The sequence below is a fragment of the Phoxinus phoxinus genome (assembly GCF_949152265.1).
Source record: "Phoxinus phoxinus genome assembly, chromosome: 18".
Classification (NCBI taxonomy): Eukaryota; Metazoa; Chordata; class Actinopteri; order Cypriniformes; family Leuciscidae; genus Phoxinus; species Phoxinus phoxinus.
This window is the reverse complement of record NC_136893.1, coordinates 8187895-8197887: the sequence shown is the minus strand read 5'-3', so window position 1 is coordinate 8197887 and position 9993 is coordinate 8187895. Positions and strand designations below refer to the sequence as shown.

At 38.9% G+C, this 9993-nt stretch overlaps 1 long non-coding RNA gene across 2 annotated transcripts; it reads left to right on the top strand.

Moving 5' to 3' along the window:
* Positions 1–1378: 1378 nt before the first annotated feature.
* On the top strand, positions 1379–8861 carry LOC306986148. 2 transcript variants are annotated; one of them, XR_013794917.1, is made up of 3 exons: positions 1379–1692; positions 1832–2037; positions 8559–8861. It is a non-coding gene; the product is annotated as an uncharacterized lncRNA (long non-coding RNA). The 2 variants fall into 2 exon arrangements; XR_013794918.1 differs by lacking the exon at positions 8559–8861 and adding an exon at positions 2137–3109.
* Positions 8862–9993: the final 1132 nt, after the last annotated feature.

The window sequence follows — 9993 nt, the reverse complement described above, 5'->3', positions numbered from 1 at the left end:
ACAAAACCTTTCTTTTTAGTAAACTCTGTACACAAACAATGTTGTTAATGCTCGAGTTCATGTTAGAGCCCCTGGTGACACTTCAAGCACAGTTTTATGTTGTGTCGAGCCTCCGTGTTTGAAAAATAGCGATTTTGATGCTCTCATTGTAGTGCCCCATGCACTCCTATTTAAAAGTCAGTTTGACCAAAAACGAAAATACGGTCAAACTTAAAAGTGGAGTTTCCATTCTAAAATATGCTTTTAGACGAATGTTTGACTCGGGTAGATGAACAAAAATAGGCTAGGATCAATTTTGGCGAGAGTTACCCTTTAACTTTATATCACAGCCTGTGCTGCAGAACTGGGGATTCCCTCAATATGTCATTCTCCAGGATTCCCTTGCGGTCAGGACACTTAACTTAATGGAGTAATACAGTGATATAAAAGACCAAACTCACACCTTAGTGGGGATGTAGGCTATACAAGATATAGGAACAAACAAGCGGACTCAGAATATAAATTTGCCATAACAAATGTGTGGAGGGTCAGTGAAGAGAAACTATATATAAATTTGCCATAACAATGTTTAGGATTAGGCCTATCTAAAGGCGATAAAAAGATAAAGAATATAAAATAAGACTAGCCTACATTGATTGAGGTATTTGCTAGTCCATAACAGCTTGTAGAACTACAGAACTAAACTTAAAAACTTTAATTCTGAACTTTATGAAAGCAATGAATTCAGTCCCACGTTGACATACTATGGCACCCGAAGTAATAGGACATTTGACAGGCAGGTTTCAATTAGCGTGACTGCACGTCTTGTATCTTTTAATAGGAAATCCGCCGCTGCTGTGAGGGAAAAAGCTTCAATGCTCTCTGCTGCATCTTAATAAAAAATATATATAAAAAAGAGAAGAAGAACTGTGTTTCCACAGCAACTGGCACACGAGTCGCGGCGGAGACATGCTTGAAAGCATCAGGTTAGAAAATGACATCTTTGCATCCTGACGTGTCCGCATTGATCCCGTGTCATACCCAATTACAGCGCGTGCTGTCGTACAGGCGCGTGCTATTCAGCGCAAGAGCGCCTCTTAAACGAACACACGCTGTCGCACTTCTCCTCAGATGCCTCAGGAAGTGGTTTTAATGAACACCTGCCCCCATCCCCTTTCTTTACCACCTTTCATACACTTCTCGTGTTTACCTTAGCGAAAAAACGCAGCGACGTCGATTTCCGCTTTGAATTCGGATGCATCGAGAGCGGCGGTAACCTACTATGATTGGCAGCGTTTAATACTGAGAAATCTCTCAGTAATCTTTAAATATACAACGTATTTGTCTTTCATTGTGACAAGGAAATTATCAATACTCCCTCCAGATCTGATTCTTTATCCTAGTTCAACACATTTATGGTTGTTTATTCATGTTTTATGCCTGGTCTGGTATTTATAATCACAGCTTGAGAGGAATCAATATTTTATTTTCTTCTGAGAGAAGACAATATAGCAGATTTTCTCCAGAGGTTTTACAGCAATCTTTCACTCTTATGTTGACTGTCTTGTCCCACTGCTGCACTTGTTTCTAGGAGCAGCCAGCATTTGAAGTGCTCTACAGAACATGTTTGATACACTCACAAACTCTGGCCCCACGTTAAGCGCTTACACGCCACGCGATTCGACCTGACGGAAACAACCCATGAAATCTCAGGTAGGTGCTTGATTCCGCCTGAAATGTGTACTTAGCCCTAGCGCGGCGAAGAGATCCGTTTGAGCACCACACAGTCAGCTCCTCTTTAGCTCAGCCTCTTTCAACTGCCTGAACCCATTTTCTGCTTGTTTCGTTTCAGAGTCTCCTCACCGGGGGAACACGGCCGACAATAGACCCTAATTAAAGCGTGCTGTGGGCTGACAGAGCCCATTCTTCTCCACTGCGTCCCGTTTAAACTGGGCCTCCCTTCCTGTGCCATCCACACCCACCTCACTCCACTAATTTCAAGTGGAACCGTGAAGGCTTAATGGAAGACCTCGGATGACAGGAAGTCAACGCGACCTGGTGGGTCTCTCGAACAGTTTCTTTTGTGTTTTCCTTTCATACTGTTACAGCTCACAGTTTCTTCTATGCAATTTATTTAATTCAATATTTGCAATTTAGAGTGGTGGTCAGATTGCATTGGAGGCCCTTGGCATTCTGAAACCCGCAGGAACTGGATCCACTAGCACCGCGCGGTCCACAATCCATCCCTGGCTTTCCAACACTTCTGTTATCAGTTTGTGTTTCTGTGAGTCAAATGCATTAAAACAATTATTGATAACTGGGGGGAAAAAAAGATTGAATTTCCATCACCCAACATCTATTCATTTTGTCAGACCATATTTCATAAGCAAAACAAGCAGCTGGATTTGGAAACTCAGTTTGTAATCAAACTGGGCAAAACAAACATCTTATCCTTAATGAAAAGAGTGGGAGGAATGCCAGCTAGACCATTACCAAACCTCATCTGAAGCCCTTATAAGTACTTCACAAGATAGTCTGACAGATGGGCTACAGCACACCACCAACCCACAAAGCGACCTTGGTTGGTTTGGTCAGGCATAAACCCCACCGCATAATGTGGAAATCACAGGCTCACTGCCAGACCACATGAAATATCTAGCCTGTTGTCCAAATGTCCAATCCAGGGATATTACCTAATGGACACTTCCGTGACCACCTTAAACCTGGGAGTAATTCTAGCAGCTGTGTTGGCTATGATGGTGACTGGGCTGGGCCGCATTAACAATAGGGCTAGGTGGGGCTGAAGCCTCAGGGCCCGAGTAAGGAAGGGGGGCAAGGGGCCCGTATTTGTCTGTGGAGTTGGCATGGCCGTCGGGAGCACCTGAACTTTTTTCCCAGTGGATTGATCGGCAACACACCACTCCCCCACATATTATATTCAGTGCTGTTAATAAGTGGAGCACCTGGGAAACAAAGACCAAAAGTCATGTGATGAAATGGCTGCTCATGGGCAGTGTTCTGGTTGTGCTTTAAATGTCTACAAAAATGGGGAAATATTTATTTAAAATCATTAATATATTGGAAACACTTTACAATACGTTTTCATTAACAACTTTAGTTAACATGATACTTCTACAGCATTTATTCATCTAAAATTAATTTGAACATTTACTAATACATTATTAAAATAAAAAGTTGTGTTTGTTAACATTAGTTAATGCACTGTGAACTAACAAACAATGAACGAATGTATTTTTTATTAACTAACGTTTACAAAAATAAAAAAAATACTGTAACAAATGATTTGTTCATTGTTAGTTCATCTTAGTTCATGTCAGTTAATACATTAAGTAATGTTAACTAATGAAATGTGCAATATATGAAAGAAATATAAATATATGAAAGAAATATAACAATATTTAGTAAAAAAAAAAAGATATATTGTATATTTTATCTATTGTTTCACTGGAGAATTTGATAACATTTATTTAATATCATTCGAATTTTTAAGATAAATACTTTTACCTTTATCTTAACAAATATATTTCTAAAGAATTAGTTTTTCACAGAAGAAAGATCACAGGTTTGGAACGGCTTGTGAGCGAGGAAACACTGTTTTTAAAGAGCAGGTGAGGTGACTAGAAATGTGTTTCGAGCTGGTCTATTGAAAATTTAAGACAGACATTGTTAATAAAACTGTCAAAACTCTGAGGAAACCATCAGAAGCTTAGTAATTAGTCGCATTGGAAGACTGTGTTATTCGTTTTTTATTTTTTATTACTGTTATTATCTTTTGTCAGTGACAAATTTGTTTCTGCAATCCGGTAGAACTAATCGAAGGTAAATAAACACTGCACTTGTTAAACTCAAAGAGATATTAGCACAGCTTGGTTTATACTGACTCTAGAGTTCATTTTTTACATGTAAGGCTGGATATGTCTTGAAAGTCACTGCAGGACAACTAGAAATCCAGTGTTCCTTGCACTGGTATTATAACAGCTTGAGGCTGTGTATCCATGCACTGGGAAAGCTCGTTTCAAACACTCGAGAGTTGCTGGAAAATGACCCGGCACCTCCTGGTAACTCTTCACATGAATGAAAACATCTGTCAGAGCCTTCTTGCTGTGCAGAGACAGAAAATCGCCCGTAGGGTTTTTCTAAAGGCCTTGAGGCTAGATATCTAGACAACCAGCATCAACATGCTGTTCCACAGATGTAGTTTACTTCCAACATCACTTGAGTAATGAATGCACGGAAATGTTGAACCTGTGGCAACCCTCGCTTGATACCTTTGAAGATCTAGTCAATACGTATCTTCCCTAGGGTAGATAATCATCTTTTTGGAAGATACTCATAAGTTTTCCATAACCTAGTGAGCTTCCTACAGACAGTATCATAGCAAAGTGAAAGCTATGATGTGGAAGTTATTCTAAAAGGTACGCAGAAAAAAATCATGTTGCCTTCTGAATTAATCTTTTTTTATGTTTTTGAATTAAGCCTCTTTTGTTCGACAAGGCTGCATTTATTTGATTAAAAAAACAGTATTGTGAAAGATTATTACAATTTAAAATAACTTTAATATATTTTGAAATGATTGATTCCTGTGATGGCAAAGCTGAATTTTCAGCATCATTACTTCAGTCTTCAGTGTCACATGATCCTTCAGAAATCATTCTAATAGGCCTACATTTATTTGGTGCTCAAGAAATATATATACAGTATATTTAATTATCATCAATGTTATTATTAACACTGCTTTTTTTCAGGATTATTTGATGAATATAAAAGAACAGCATTTATTTGAAATAGAAATCTTTTGTGACATTATAAATGTCTTTACTTGATTCATTTAATGCATCCTTGATGAATAAAAGTAAAAACTTCTTTGTAAAAACATACTTTTTTACTCACCCAAAACTTTTCAACAGTGCTAAATACATATGCTAAACTTCATTTTAACTTTTACTTGAGACAAGTAAAAATGAATAGCAGACAAGTCGATGAGAACTGAGCTTATTCATTTAATTATAATGCAAATGTTGTTGTTTTTCAATTATTCCATGTTTAAAAAATTTTTTTTACATTGTTTTTAATTAATTCGTATATCATTTTTCTCATTAATGTTTCTGTGTATTAGTGTACAGTACAACATTTTTGCTACTTTTAGAGCAGTGAAGAGCAGCGAGAGGACAGGAGATGAATATGTTGCAAGCCAGACTCGAACTCGAACTACAGACCATATGAGTGATGGGTGATGAGCGTGACCTCATTGCCTTATGTTTAAAATTTATAATAAACTAAACATTGCCATTTCACGAGAGACTGAAACTTGTGACGACATGTGACCTATTGGTTCGACATGTACGGCTCACTGATTTCATTTCCTGTACATTTTTAATAACATCGTGTCCAATCAGAGGACTGTGGACTGTTAGTTCAGGGCCAAATATTCTGGTTAAATGGAGCAGAATGATTAGCAATGTTCTGACAGGTCGCTCGTTGCTGTGTGCAGGTCAGCGAGGAGATGTGTAAGGGCAGATCAGTTTCCAGACAGCTGCTGTTTGATTGGTTAACTGCCTCTAATAATTCGGAAATTGGATTTCAGGTATAGACATGCTCATGCTAACAAACAATATGAAGTGTTTGTAAGCCGCAGATGTCATCTAGATTATTTGAATTTCTCTGTTGTTTATGCAACAATTCAGTTAATTAATTACAGTTAAATATAAGCTTTCATATTACGCGTCCACTGGTGGAAGCGCCTACAAATGGGCACGTGAGCGTCGGAACTGGACCATGGAACAGTGGTAGAAGGTCGCCTGGTCCAATGAGTCCCATTTTCATGGCCGTGTACATGTGTGCCGTTTACCTGGGGAAGTGATGGCTCCAGGATGCACTGTGGGACGACGACAAGCCGGTGGAGGAAGTGTGATGCTCTCGGCAATGTTCTCCTGGGAAACTCTGGGTCAAGCCATTCATGTGGATGTAAATTTGAGACCAAGTACACCCCTTCATGACAATGGTGTTTCCTGGTGGAAGTGGCCTCTTTTAGCGGGATAATGCACACCGCACACATTGTTCAGGAATGGTTTGAGGAACATGATGAAGAGTTGAAGATGTTGCCCTGGCCTCCAAAATTCCCCAGATCTCAAACCAATTGAGCATCTGTGGGATGTGCTGGACTAACAAGTTCGATCCACGGTGGCTCCACCTCATATTACAGGACTTAAAGGATCTGCTGGTAATGTCTTGATGTCAGATCCCACAGGACACCTTCAGGGGTCTTGAAGAGTCCATTCCTTGGCGAGTCGGACCTGTTTTGGCAGCACCCGGAGTGTGTATATAAAATTTGCAGCTACACACGTTTTTTTTTTCAGCTTACACATTCTCATCTTCTGATTTGTTCAGTCCGTGATGTTTCATATACGGCATCCTTTCTCTTCAATCCTTTTTTCAGTCTGTTTCTGGGTGCTGGCGTACAGCTCAGTTACACATGCTTCACCTGGTACTTCAACAGCAGTAGGCTCTCATGTGAAGTACCTCTGTCATTTATCTCTCTCTGTGTGTGTGTGTGTGTGTGTGTGTGTGTGTGTGTGTGTGTGAGTCAGGCCCACTGCCTGAGTCTGGGCTATGCGTATGCCTAGTCACACCTACTCTCGAGTCTCGGTGGACTGAGGACCCCATCAAATTCTGTCTTTCTCATCTCATCTATTCATCATACTCTCATCTCCTCTGTGCCTTTTCTCTGTGTTAATCTGTAGTAGAGGATGGAAGCAGAGAATGAATGAATCACATTATCTATCAAGGCCATCGTGTAGGTCATTACTTCGCGATAAACTCAAGCCAGTTATGATTACAGGCGGTGCAAATTAAAAGGCTGTCATCCAAACCATGAAGCCGCCCCATGATAAAGCACCTCAATCTTACACGTTTGAGCCCCTAAAGGAATATTACATCCAAAAATGAAAGCTCTGTCATCATCATTTACTCATATACTCTTATATACTCGTTACAAACCAGTATGACTTCTATAACAAACACAAAAAAAATCTTAAAAATACTTTCATGGTGCTTTTTTTTTTTTTTTTTTACTGTAACTATTCTAATGGGATTTTAGTAGCAGCACTAACTTTTGTGTTTTATTATCAGAAATCCTTGTTTATTCAAAATAGACTTTACACAATAACAGTGTGAAATGTCTGATTATGAATGCCTAATATTTCCAAAACTATCACTCTGACTATTAAAACACTTTTTAGCTGTGCCAGGAAGCATTGTGTTTCGTTGAGAGTACTTTACACTCCAAAGGGACCTTATTAAATTAGCTAATGGAAAACATTGCACTGAGGATTTCATATAAAGAGCTATTTCAGTCATGGGAGACAAGGCAATGTGTGATAGATTTCAGTTTTGAATGCATTTCAAGTGGAGAGGAGAGGCTGTTGAGTTTGCTTGTCTATGTCTAAACATTGAAACAAGATGTGCTCAAATATGTCTTAGATTTCAGAAGTGATCTGGAAAAAAACGGTATGAGCCATCAGCCATGTAGAACAACTGTAAACATGCACAGCATCAGCATGCACATTAGGATAGACCATGGTTCAAAAGTTTGGGGTCATTAAGATGTTTTTATTTATTTGAAAGAAATTAATACTTTTATTCAGTAATTAAAATGACCAAATGAGATGGTACATTGCCATTTCAAATAAATGCTGTTCTTTTGAACTTTCTATTGATCATCCTGAAAAACAATTCATCACTGTTTCCACATAATAAGAAATGTTTCCTTAGCAGCAAATCAACATATTAGAATAATTTCTGAAGGATCATGTGACACTGAAGACTGGAGTAATGGAGCCATCACAGAAATAAATTACATTTTAAAATATATTACAATAGAAAACAGTCATATAAAACAGTTTTTACTGTATTTTTGATAAATACTGTAGCCTTGGTGAGTATAAGACACTGGTCACATTTTACTAAAACGAGAGAAAGAGTTCTTAATTCGTGGTTGATATATATATATATATTTATAACTGTCTGCATGTCATGTGCAAGGTCAAATGTCTTTGCATTAAATAAAAACATTTAAACACTTCAAAGCCATTTTAAAATTTATTTTATTACCAACTGTTGATTTTTACTGTATGAAGTTATTTACATGTCATGCAAACACGGCAAAACTGTAGTTAATTCATTAATAAAAAATAATTTATCATTAAATTAAATAATTAAAATTAAAGTTCATACATGTTGTTTGCAGAGACAAAACTAATGCTGCCACAACATGGCATCGTTCATCCTGCAACCACTGCAATGTTATCGGTAGCCATTTTGTTTCGCTGTAAGTCAGACAACTACATGGGGCAGAAGTTGGTGATATGATATCAAGCACATACTTTATTAGGCCGCTGCATGTCATAGAGTCATGTCTTTTTGTCTTCTTGAATATGTAATTCATATAATGAATATCTCATTTGTATGCGTGGACAGCCGTTGCTGACATGCATTAGCCAGGGTGGACTGCGAGAAAATCGATCGGCTGTTCAAATGTGTTTTATCACCTCTTTCATCAGATTACTCGGCGAAAGCGACGTCCGTGGAAACTCTTCGTAAGCCGCGTGGCATTCCCCGTCTCCATTGCTCCCCGGGATAAAGAGATTGCCCTCCTTCTAATGGAATTACAGAGCTGGAGAACATTGAGACAGAGAAGAGAGAAGACTGTGAAAAAGGACAGGCCGGTTAACCTTCTCATCTCGAGACCAGACGAGGAGCTCACAACCTTAATCCCTCCATAGTCCTGTGGATTAGGCCGTCCTCTTATCGCGGCTTTAATGCGGCGAGCTGCATTGTCATCTCCCTTTCTTTGCCGCGTAATTATCCCCGCTAGCAGCTTCCAGGCTCATTATTTTTATCATACCACTTCCTGTACGACCAGTGGGGGGGCCAGTGATTCAGACCCCTATCAAAGATGTCTTGGATCTGTTCCCCACAATGAGCTGGTGCACAGACCGCTCTCATTCTGTTGCGGTTCTACCCAGAATTCCATGTTTATCCTTCATTTGCTCACCCTCATGTCGTGCAAAACCCCGCGCGACTCTCTTTGTTCCACGGAAGGCAACAGGTAACATGCACCCTGGTTTTCTAGATCATTCCCTGCCGCCTGGTCATGCGCTCTGTTTACTTGTTTAGCGCGGCAGACCTGAAGGAAAGCTCGAACCGTGACGCCGTCACAGATGAAAGCCGCTGTCTGGGGAACGCTGTCATTGAGGTGAATGACAGATTCACTCCTCCATACTGTCACAGCTGACAGGGATTCATCCCTCCCAAATAAAAGCTTTCAGGAGCTCCATTGTTTGTTACATCATTTCTTTTTTTTCGCCCACACAGGCGCACAGTCACAAATAATTCATGGTTTGTTTTGTTTTATTATGTCATGCTCTGAACAACTTGAATTAGAGCTCTCTTACAAATGGGAAATATTTACATAAAAACAATAATCTTTGTTCAACTTGCCAGCGTGGCCCAGCCCTTCCCGATTCAAGCAACAACGTACTCTATTCTGTTTCCTTAATTTTGGTATATTTTCCTGTCTCTAAAACGAGAGAGTTGATGTTAAAGAAGGCTAGAGCATTTGCTTTCTGAGATCATGCTTTTCAGTGTGTCGCCCCATATTCCAGAACAACTGTTGAAACCTGTCAAGAAAGAACATATCAGCACAAAATTAAAAGGATAAAAAGTCAATTATTAACATTTCCCCCCAAAGTTTTCATTACTGTAATGTGAAAAATTAATTATCACTGCTGTAATGGCCAAATCGAATGGGAATTTTAGGGGAGAAATACATAATTTGCATAAAAATATCACAATGCACAAATGTGAATGTTCTGCTTTTTTTCTTTTGGTTTTTGGATAAAATATGACACAAACATTGACAGGTTGGGACCGTTTTATTTTTTAATTAATTTTCTATTTTTTGGAATCATTTACATTGAAGTATAAGCGATCAAA